Here is a 10,601-nt window from a genome sequence, read left to right as displayed (position 1 = left end):
TTTAAATTACGCGTTTTCATTGATATTTATTGTTTTAAGTTCTTATTAGTGATCTTGCAAGGCGGCTAAAAATGTCTCCATCGCATTATTTTTTTTGCAACATTTCAATCTGGCCTTTCCAGTTTCCCAATTGCGAAACGTCAAAACCTCCTCATCTCGACAAACTGTCAAAGTTTAGGTGGTTTTGACGTTTACAATTGCGCTCTCACTTCCAGTGATATGAGAGTTGTACATCTCTTTATCTCTGCTTTAAACTACGTGACCATAATCAAGCCAGTCTATTAAAGAGCAACATGCCGAGAGCTCAACCACAAATTTGAGCTTGTCTAGTTTATAACTACAGTGGAACTTTTTTATAGTGAACTTCCCTACAATGAAGCTCTCCCTATAATGAAGTCATTTTGAAGACACAGCTTTTTGGTTCTACTTTCGGTGCATTTTTGTCTCCTTATAATGAATTTCTATATAGTGAAGTTTTCTATATAATGAACAAATTTAACTGCTTGAAAATCAAGCTCCATACGTTTTTGTCTCCGTATAGTGAATTTTTTCAAATATGTTTTCGGTTACACTCAATTATTTGTAACTGCGTATTCTCAGAAATAAACGAAATGTAGAAATGTAATACGGGGAATCCCAAAATGAAAATACATACATACATATGTACATTGTAGTAGGAGTTCAGTTGTGCTAAGAAATTGAAGTAAAAATGACGCATCGAAGCAGCATTTCACTTGAAAAAAAGGCATTAATTATTAACAAAGTTAAAGAAGGGAAGGTACGAAAAATATATATTGCTAATCAGTTTGAAATACTTCCCAGCACTTTATCAAATATTCTAAAAAATAAGGAAATGATTTTGAAAAATGAAGAAGATGCGGCAATTAGCGTAAAACGCAAAAGGCAAACATTCAGCTTGCTTATTTTCCTCCCAACATGACTTCGTTACTGCAACCAATGGACCAAGGCATTATCTACAACATGAAACAACATTACAGGAAACGTATTTTAACGAATATATTGGCTTAGCTGGATGGGAGAACTTCTGTTTTTACCATAGACTTACTCCACGCTATTCGAAATTTAAGCACTGTATGGGATGTCCATGTTAAACCAGAAACAATTGCCAACTGTTTTAGAAAGGCAGGATTTTCAAAAGATGCCATGCAGAATCCATCTGAGCAGTGGGATGAAGAAGACCTTTCAATAACGGATTTGGCTGCTTTGCAGTCTTCATTTAAAAAAGTGACAAATATCGAGGCATCATTTGAGGACTATGTCAATGTTGATATTGATGTGCCGACTTCGGAAGGAAGATATCCTCAGCAGCGTTCTAGAAAGTCGCGGAGTTCCAGCTGTACCTGGTGAATATTTATTTTTGTTGTAACCAAACAAATATTTATGTTGTTACGAACGATATGGCAGCATCATTAACGTAATCCTAATTAGTTACGTTTTTTCCTAATTACTTACGTATGTCCTAATTACATACGCGCTTATTGCTATCGTGGCGAATTTTGATTGGTCGATTTGGAGAAACGGGGGCAATCAGAAGATCAGTTAGCAAAGAAGGAATAAATAGGCAAAAGCGGGAGCCGTTGCTAACAGATCGGCATTATCGCATTAGAGGGTAGAGTGTAAAGTAAATTTTTTAATTCTCAGAACTAATTGTTAATTAATTTAAATTAAAATAATAAATTAATATAAATTAATTCAAAACTAGCGTTTTAGTTCGAATTGCAAAAAATTCTTTATATTTTTTTACATCTTAAAAAATTTACTCTACCCTCATCGCGCATTCCATAGAAGTGGAAATTATAATGTTGCGTGCTAACAATCCTGAGATGTCCGCTGTACCAGCTAACTTCGCTGGAGCTACCAGTCTCACTGCTTCTACAAGCTTCCCAATGGTGAGTAATTTGGAAGAAAGCAGTTCTACTGAAAGGCCTGCCGAACAAGGAATCTCTGTGATGCACGCTGAGAATTTGAACGTGGGCACCTCGTATGGAGCTCCACCACGTGTCGATGGGGTGCATACGGTATCACGCCCACAAATGCATTTTCATGGAAGCCAACCCGCAACTCCTGTTCACTCCGCAAATTCTATTGGTCCTCAAGGGCTACGTCGCCGGGCTGAGTTGCTACGTGAGCAGAGTGAAATTCTACGTCAGCGGGAAGCTTTACCGAGGGAACAGCACAGCTTCCTAGATCGCATAGACGCAATGGGTTTCGAAGATGACATAGATGAATACTCAATGCCTAGAGTCTCAACCGGGATGAGGGATCAGGCGCCTCTCCCATCACAAATATTGCAGTTACCTCCAGAATTTGTAGCGCCCTTTAATAGAGCCGTTTCAATCGCAAACTCTGTAAGTAATAGTGGACCTACGCAGCACAACAATATCCCAAATAGAACATCATCTGATCAACGAGGTGAAAGTAACCTACAAGCACCTATCCTTCAATCGTTATTGGACAGGATACAGTCGTTAGAGCAACAGTTGCGACAGAACTCGACATTATTTCCGGAATGTCCTCCGCCGCAACCAACGCATACAACTTTGCCTACAGCTGGACACGCTAACAGCCTGTCTTTTGGAGCCTCAGCTTATCGCCGGCTAACCAGGGATCAGGTGGCGTCTCGTAACAGCCTTGCTAAAGAGTTGCCCAAATATGATGGCAAACCCAGCGAGTGGCCGTTGTTTTATGCTGCTTATAATCAATCGACAGATGTTTGTGGATTCTCTGACGAAGAGAATCTGTTACGACTGCGGCAGGCGTTGGAAGGTCCAGCGCGGAAGGCAGTTAAAAATCTGCTACTTCACTCCTCATGCGTGAACCAAATTATGGCTACGCTTCAAATGAGATTTGGACGACCAGAATTGATCATCAGTGTTTTGCAACGACAAATTTACGAATTGCCTCCTCCATCAGAGAGTCATCTGGAATCTATAGTCGACTTTGCTGTAGAAGTGCAAAACATCTGTGCAACAATGTCAGTATCTGGCCTGATTAGTCATTTGAATAATCCCGAATTTGAACAGCGGTTGGTTTCGAAATTACCTGGGCTTCTACCGGCATACTGGGGCATGCATAAGCGAACCCTGACAGTATGCAATCTACAAAACTTCAGCGATTGGCTATTCCAGTTAGCTCAAGGGGCCAACTGCGTTATCGTCCCGAAGGAATCGGTAAGAGAGCGTAAACGCGGGACAGTTAATCATCATTTTAATTCGGTAAGATGTATCGTTTGCGATGAAAACTGTGGTGAAGTCTTTAATTGTACCTCTTTCAAGGAAATGCCACGAAGTCAAAGGTGGCAAGTAGTTCGAAAATCGAAACTATGTCATCGATGTTTGAGAAAACATGCAACGAATAAATGTATTGCCGTTAAACCTTGCAGCGTTAATGGATGCACTCACAATCATCATCCGCTACTCCACAACTTAAACCTTAATCAAGCAGTAGCTGAAAAATCATCAAAAAACGTCAACGTGTTATCCAGAGCGCAGTCTGCCAATATAAATGCGCATATTTCAACCGGGAGTTGCACTCTGTTTCGAATACTTCCAGTAGTTTTACACTCAGGCCATTGTAGAGTGTCAACATACGCTTTCATAGATGATGGTTCGTCTCTTACCCTCATCGATGATGAGCTTTTAAAACGACTGAAAGTAAGAGGCACACCGCAACCACTCTGCCTACGTTGGACTGGTGACACACATCGTTATGAGAACGAGTCGGTCGTAGCCGACCTAAGCATATCAGCTCCAAATGGGCATAAGAAATTTGCTCTTAAGGGTGTTCGCTCCGTCAAGAAGCTTCATTTGCCTACGCAATCGCTTAACGCTTTCAAATTGCAGTCCGATTTCAAACACTTGGAAGGGTTGCCATTGCAATCCTATTCGAACGCCATTCCGCAACTGCTTATTGGCTTAAATAACGCGACATTAGGATCTCCTATAAAATCATTATATGGAGCAGAAAATGGACCAATTGCAGAAAAATCTAAACTTGGATGGACATTGAAAGGTCTTACGCCTGACCCATACGTTGATACCATACACCATGTCTACCATATTTGTGATTGCTCGGCAACAGCCGAACTGCTTGAAATTACCAAATCGTACATTTGCCTCGACAACTTGGGTGTGTCAACCAAACCTGTTGTCATAATATCTACGGAGGACGAGGCTGCTTTGGAGCAATTACAAAACCATACTATTCGTATTGGAAGTCATTTTGAGACCAGTTTATTGTGGAAGCATCCGGACATCCAGATACCCGATAGCCTTCCAATGGCCTTATTTCGGGCCCGATGTCTACGGACAAAAATGCAACGCGACCACAAACTGGCTGAAACTCTTAACCAAAAGATTCACGATTATATGCAGAAGGGGTACATCAGACGTTTAGGGCCATCGGACGCTGCCGTAAAAAAATACTGGTATTTGCCGATTTTTGCAGTAACCAACCCCAACAAACCAGGAAAGATTCGATTAGTCTGGGACGCAGCTGCTAAGGTAAATGGCATATCTCTAAACAGCATGCTGCTGAAAGGTCCCGATCTAACCACCCTTTTGCACAAGGTGCTCTTTAAGTTTCGACAAAAGCGAATTGCAATCACTGCCGATATTGCTGAAATGTTTCATCAAGTTCGTGTCCGAAAAAAAGATCAGAACTTCCAACGCTTTCTTTGGTATGAACCAAACGCTAATGAGCCAACTACGTTTGTCATGACGGTGATGACCTTTGGGGCTACATGTTCACCAAGCTGCGCACAATATGTCAAAAATAAGAATGGTGAAGAATTCAAACAGGAGTACCCTAATGCTTCAAAGTGTATAATCGAAAATCACTACGTCGATGATATGTTGGTGAGTGTGGATACTGAAGAAGAAGCTATAAGATTAGCACAAGATGTTCGGCATATTCATTCGCTAGGGGGCTTTCATATAAGAAATTTTTTGTCCAACTCTAGTCGAGTACTGACTACCCTAAATGAGCATCCATTAGATGCGCTATCTCTCGATCTTAATAATGAGCTGCCTACTGAGAAGGTTTTAGGCATGTGGTGGATTACATCCAGCGACCATTTCGCCTTTCGTGTATCCGCTAAGTACAGAAATTCTGACATATTTCTATGTCAACGGCGACCTACTAAACGTGAGGTCTTGAGCCTGGTGATGACTATATATGACCCTCTTGGGCTAATTGGATTCTACGTAACATATGCCAAAGTCATCTTACAAGGGATATGGAGAGCTGGATGCGACTGGGATGTCCCAATCCCTGATGACCAATTTACCAAGTGGCTAAAATGGATTAAATTTATTCCAAAAATTGAGAGTTTGAGAATCCCACGATGCTACATGAGAACCACGATTGACGGAGTTCCTCAAATTACATTACATACATTTGTTGATGCAAGCGAAAGCAGTTATGCGGCAGTGTGTTATCTTCGATACTCATACGGCGATACAATTAACTGTACAATGGTCGCTAGTAAAACAAGAGTAGCCCCACTTAAGTTAGTATCTATACCTCGTTTAGAACTGAAAGCAGCTCTCTTAGGAGCTCGCCTCGCCAAACATGTAATTGAATCGCACTCTATCCACATTGATAAACGCGTTTTTTGGTCAGATTCACGTACGGTATTAGCTTGGCTACAATCCGATCATCGCCGTTATAAACAGTTCGTAGTCTTCCGAGTTAGTGAAATCCTAGAGTTGACTGACGTCAAGGAATGGCACTGGGTTCCAACTGGAGAAAATGTTGCTGATGAAGCTACCAAATGGAATGGTGATCCTGACTTTTCGAACGACAGTCGGTGGTTTAAGGGGCCACCGTTTTTATACCTCTCGCATGAAAAGAGGTTTATGTCTGATGAAGCACAATGTGTTTCAACTGAAGAGCTGCGTCCGCAGTTTACCGGCATTCATAACTCAACCTTAGAACAGCTTGAAGTAGTACCAGAACCTTCAAGATTTTCAACTTGGAACCGTTTACTTCGTGGAACCGCTATGACTATGTATTGCTCTCGGATTTGGTTAAGTGTTATTCGAGACAATCAATTCATTGGTGATGCACCAAATAGTGAAGATTTTCGTAAAGCGGAGCGCTGTCTTTGGAGAAAAGTCCAGCATGACAGCTTCAAAGACTCTATCAAGTCTTTAGAATCCGGAAAGGTTATTGACAAATCTAGTAATATTTTCAAACTATCACCTTATCTGGATGACTACGGAGTTTTACGAATAAACGGTAGAGTTAAGATACATGGGCGGCCAGACCAAGTATTGTTGCCTTCAGATCATCACGTTACGCATTTAATTATAAATTATTTTCATATAAAGTATCATCATGGCAGCTTGGAAACAGTGATCAACGAAATAAGGCAATTCTACTGGATTATAAAACTTCGCACACTGGCCAATAAAATTCGACGCAATTGTCAGTATTGTAAAAACAAATCATCTCAACCTCGACCACCTATGATGGCCTGTCTACCTCCAGCCCGGACTTCAGCATTTAGTCGACCGTTTTCCTACGTAGGCGTTGACTACTTCGGCCCACTCCTGGTTACGGTTAAAAGGAGTACAGAGAAAAGATACGGAGTGTTGTTCACCTGTTTAACAACTAGAGCAGTTCACATCGAAATTGCATACTCGCTATCAACCGACTCCTGTATTTTAGCTATACGTAATTTCATGGCCCGCCGAGGGAGTCCTTTAGAAATATGGAGTGACAATGGTACAAACTTCAAAGGTGCTGAAAGGGAGTTGAAATCAGCATTTGAACTGTTAGATAAAAATCTTCTAACGAAGACGTTTACCTCTGCTGCAACTAATTGGCGTTTTATACCACCCGCTTCGCCCCACATGGGTGGAGCCTGGGAGCGGTTGGTCCGGTCAGTAAAGCAGATACTGAAACAAATTCTGACAACTAACCGTCCAAGTGACGAACTACTTCGTGCAGTCTTAATGGAGGTCGAAATGACTATTAACTCTCGTCCATTAACTTACATCCCCATCGACCACGAAGAGGAGGAAGCACTCACGCCTAACCATTTCCTGCTAGGTAGCTCAAGTGGTGTTAAGCCAATCGCAGAACCAGTTACTGAGACCACTTTAATGCGTCGTAACTGGCGAACATCACAGCAACTAGCCGATGCATTCTGGAGACGCTGGATTTTGGAGTATCTACCCACCATAACCAGGCGAACCAAATGGTTTTCGGATGTAAAGCCTATTCAAATCGGTGATATTGGGTACATCGTTGACCCCAATAGTCCAAGAAACTGCTGGCCTAAAGGCAGAGTGATTCAGGTACGAAAAAGTGATGATGGAAAAGTCAGAAGCGCTACTCTGAAGACCTCTTGCGGCATCTTTGAGAGACCAGCTGCCAAAATAGCCGTTCTAGATTTGATGAGTTTGGTACACCCTGATCAACAGGATATACCGGGGGGGAGTGTTACGAACGATATGGCAGCATCATTAACGTAATCCTAATTAGTTACGTTTTTTTCCTAATTACTTACGTATGTCCTAATTACATACGCGCTTATTGCTATCGTGGCGAATTTTGATTGGTCGATTTGGAGAAACGGGGGCAATCAGAAGATCAGTTAGCAAAGAAGGAATAAATAGGCAAAAGCGGGAGCCGTTGCTAACAGATCGGCATTATCGCATTAGAGGGTAGAGTGTAAAGTAAATTTTTTAATTCTCAGAACTAATTGTTAATTAATTTAAATTAAAATAATAAATTAATATAAATTAATTCAAAACTAGCGTTTTAGTTCGAATTGCAAAAAATTCTTTATATTTTTTTACATATGTAATAAACATAATTTCTTTTTTTTTCCTTTTTAGATATCGATGAAGTCAATTTCGACACTGAAGAAGAAATGGCAGATACTGATGAGGCATTACCTACATTAGGACAAGTTTCTTCTTCCATTAACTGTATTAGAACCTTTGTGGAGATGAAAAGTGACGTACCGATAATGTTTTTAGCTGTCTAAATGATTTGGAAGCTTTTGTTGAAAATGAAAAATGGAAGAATGTTATTCAAACCAAATTTACTGATTATTTTAAATAAAATTACAAAAGAAAAAAATGAATTTCTATATAAAGAAGTCTCCATATAGTGAAGCGATTTTCAGGTCTCCTGCGAATTCACTATAAGGAAGTTCCACTGTATATTTATGCCCGGTTTCACAGTCATTGCTTAGGTTGTGCTTAAGATAAAGTTAAGTTTTGCTTATGTACTGAAAATGGGAGACTTAAGCAGTGCTTAAATAACAGCTTTTGTTTTGAATATTGACTTATTTGTCAAAAAATAAAGTAAAAATTATTTGCTGAAAATTTTTTTGGAACTTTTTGCATTCGATGACGGTTATATGCTTTCCTGCGAGTTGCAATAGGTGCCCCACTCGCTTGCGTTGAAATTCGGTGTCCTCTTATTGTTTCAATTTATTTCCAAAATTCAAATAAATTAATTTTCGCAAATTTGTTTTTCATCAACAATAATTTCAATTACTCGAACATATATGTACATATTTTCAGATGGCATTTGTAAACAAATGTTTTTCATTGTGATGCCATATATCATAATATAATTTTATATAAAATTAGCATCGACTGTGAAACACAAATGACTACTCAGTCAATAACAATGCTTAGCTAAGATTTTATTTGGGCACAACTTAAGTACGAACTAAACTCCTGTAATGATTCACTCATTTGGCATTTCAAGCCACTCGTAAAAAACCATACGACTTGATCGGCATAACGTTAACTCAGCATCTGAGTTGAAGAGCTTGTAAACAAAGAGCGAGAGTACGCACACTGCACTGCACTGGAGAGAAGTGTAAGTTTGCTCTTTCAGTTCATTTCACTCATTACATGAAAGGCAATTGATTCGAAAGACAATTGATTCGAAAGGCAATAGTCTCAATTGTATGTACATATGTACATATCAGAGAGCTGCAACGGATATATCATTTTCGTGCACATTCGAATGTCCACTCTGATTTTGTTTGATCAAACTTTTCGGTATGAATACACGTATTGATCGCTTGGAGACATGTTCAAAACGAACGAGCCTTTCGCGACACTCGAAACACAAGCATATATGCTTATTTTAACAGAGTGCCGAGTTGACACTCGTTTGTGAACGAGCTGGAACTCTAACCCGATCGTATTGAATGTGATCGAGTCACACACGAGTGTGCACAAAATTTCAGAATATGTATGTATGTAATTGGCAGTCATGCTATTATTGCGTAGTGATTGTCAACGATTATTGGTTTTGTTTGTTTTGTTTACTTTTTATAATTCATAATGACAACGATAGAAAATTCGGGTTGTGAGAACATTTCCAATGGCACAAACACCTTATCTGGTCTACACCTGAAATTTGTGATTTAAAAAAAATTAAAATATTTAAGTGCAATGAAATGTTTTTTATTTATGATTTATGAATTAATAAATAAAATAAGTTTTGAGTGAATTCTATTCTTAAATTGAATTATTCTTTTATAATATGTACTATGTACGTCTAATATTCAAATTATTCAACCAAAAAAGCTAAGACAGAACGTCATCCCGACGCCAACATACATACATATGTGTGTACGTATGTTTATCTATTATTTTTTGGTCTTCGAGTGCCACTCGAGTGTGTCGATCACAATCAACACGTGCACGACACACCCGAAAATATAATATACATAAAATCCGAGTTTGCTGCTTGCACTCGAAGATAGGACCGTCTTGATTGTTCGTTTGCGTTATTTTCGCTTCGGGTTCTAAACTCGATCGAACACGTGTTTGAAGAGTGTTACGACACACTCGTACCGAATTTAAGCTAGTGTGATTGAACACACTCGAACATACCCAAAGCTGCTCTCTGGTACATATGTATGCATGTAATTAAAAGGAATAGCTTCTAGTGCAAGTAATTCAAAGAATTGTATTTTGTTTAATGAAAGTATGTACATTTAGATAAATATATACGTGTATATGTATGTATTAAGTGTAATTGTGTACATGTTCTAATTCAATTCGTTAATATCCATATTGTTACTCAGAAACATTATTTGATGTATGGAAAATGAATTACTACCAATTACACTCCGCTTTTCTGATATCAAGTGCCTAGCTTTTGAGAAAACTCTTTCTGAAGCGGCACTACTAGCTGGAATTACTAGCAGACTACTGGCTACCTTATAAAGCAAAGGAAATTCAAATTGATGTAGATGCCACCACTGAAAGACACTGAATTCGTCATAATATAGGACATTAGTTGCTTCGTATTTAATAACCTCGGTATTGATATTATTTTCCTCATTTAAAACTTCAGGTTGATGTAGAAATGCTGTAAAAAGCTGCAATTTGCGAGTGGGTGGAGGATTGGCCGATGTGCTGGGCTGATCGTGACCGTCCGCCTCGCTGATGAAACTTGACATTAGAGACTTGCATTCTGTTTTTATGATATGTTTATCGTTTTGGTTAAATGATATTAACTTGTTCGTTGGTGGAAACAAAAATACAGCAAGTTTATGATATATAGTAAGATTTTCCAAGACAACTCATTTAGCT

The sequence above is a fragment of the Zeugodacus cucurbitae genome, chromosome 3 (assembly GCF_028554725.1).
Source record: "Zeugodacus cucurbitae isolate PBARC_wt_2022May chromosome 3, idZeuCucr1.2, whole genome shotgun sequence".
NCBI classification, from domain to species: domain Eukaryota; kingdom Metazoa; phylum Arthropoda; class Insecta; order Diptera; family Tephritidae; genus Zeugodacus; species Zeugodacus cucurbitae.
Note: the sequence above shows the minus strand (reverse complement) of the source record.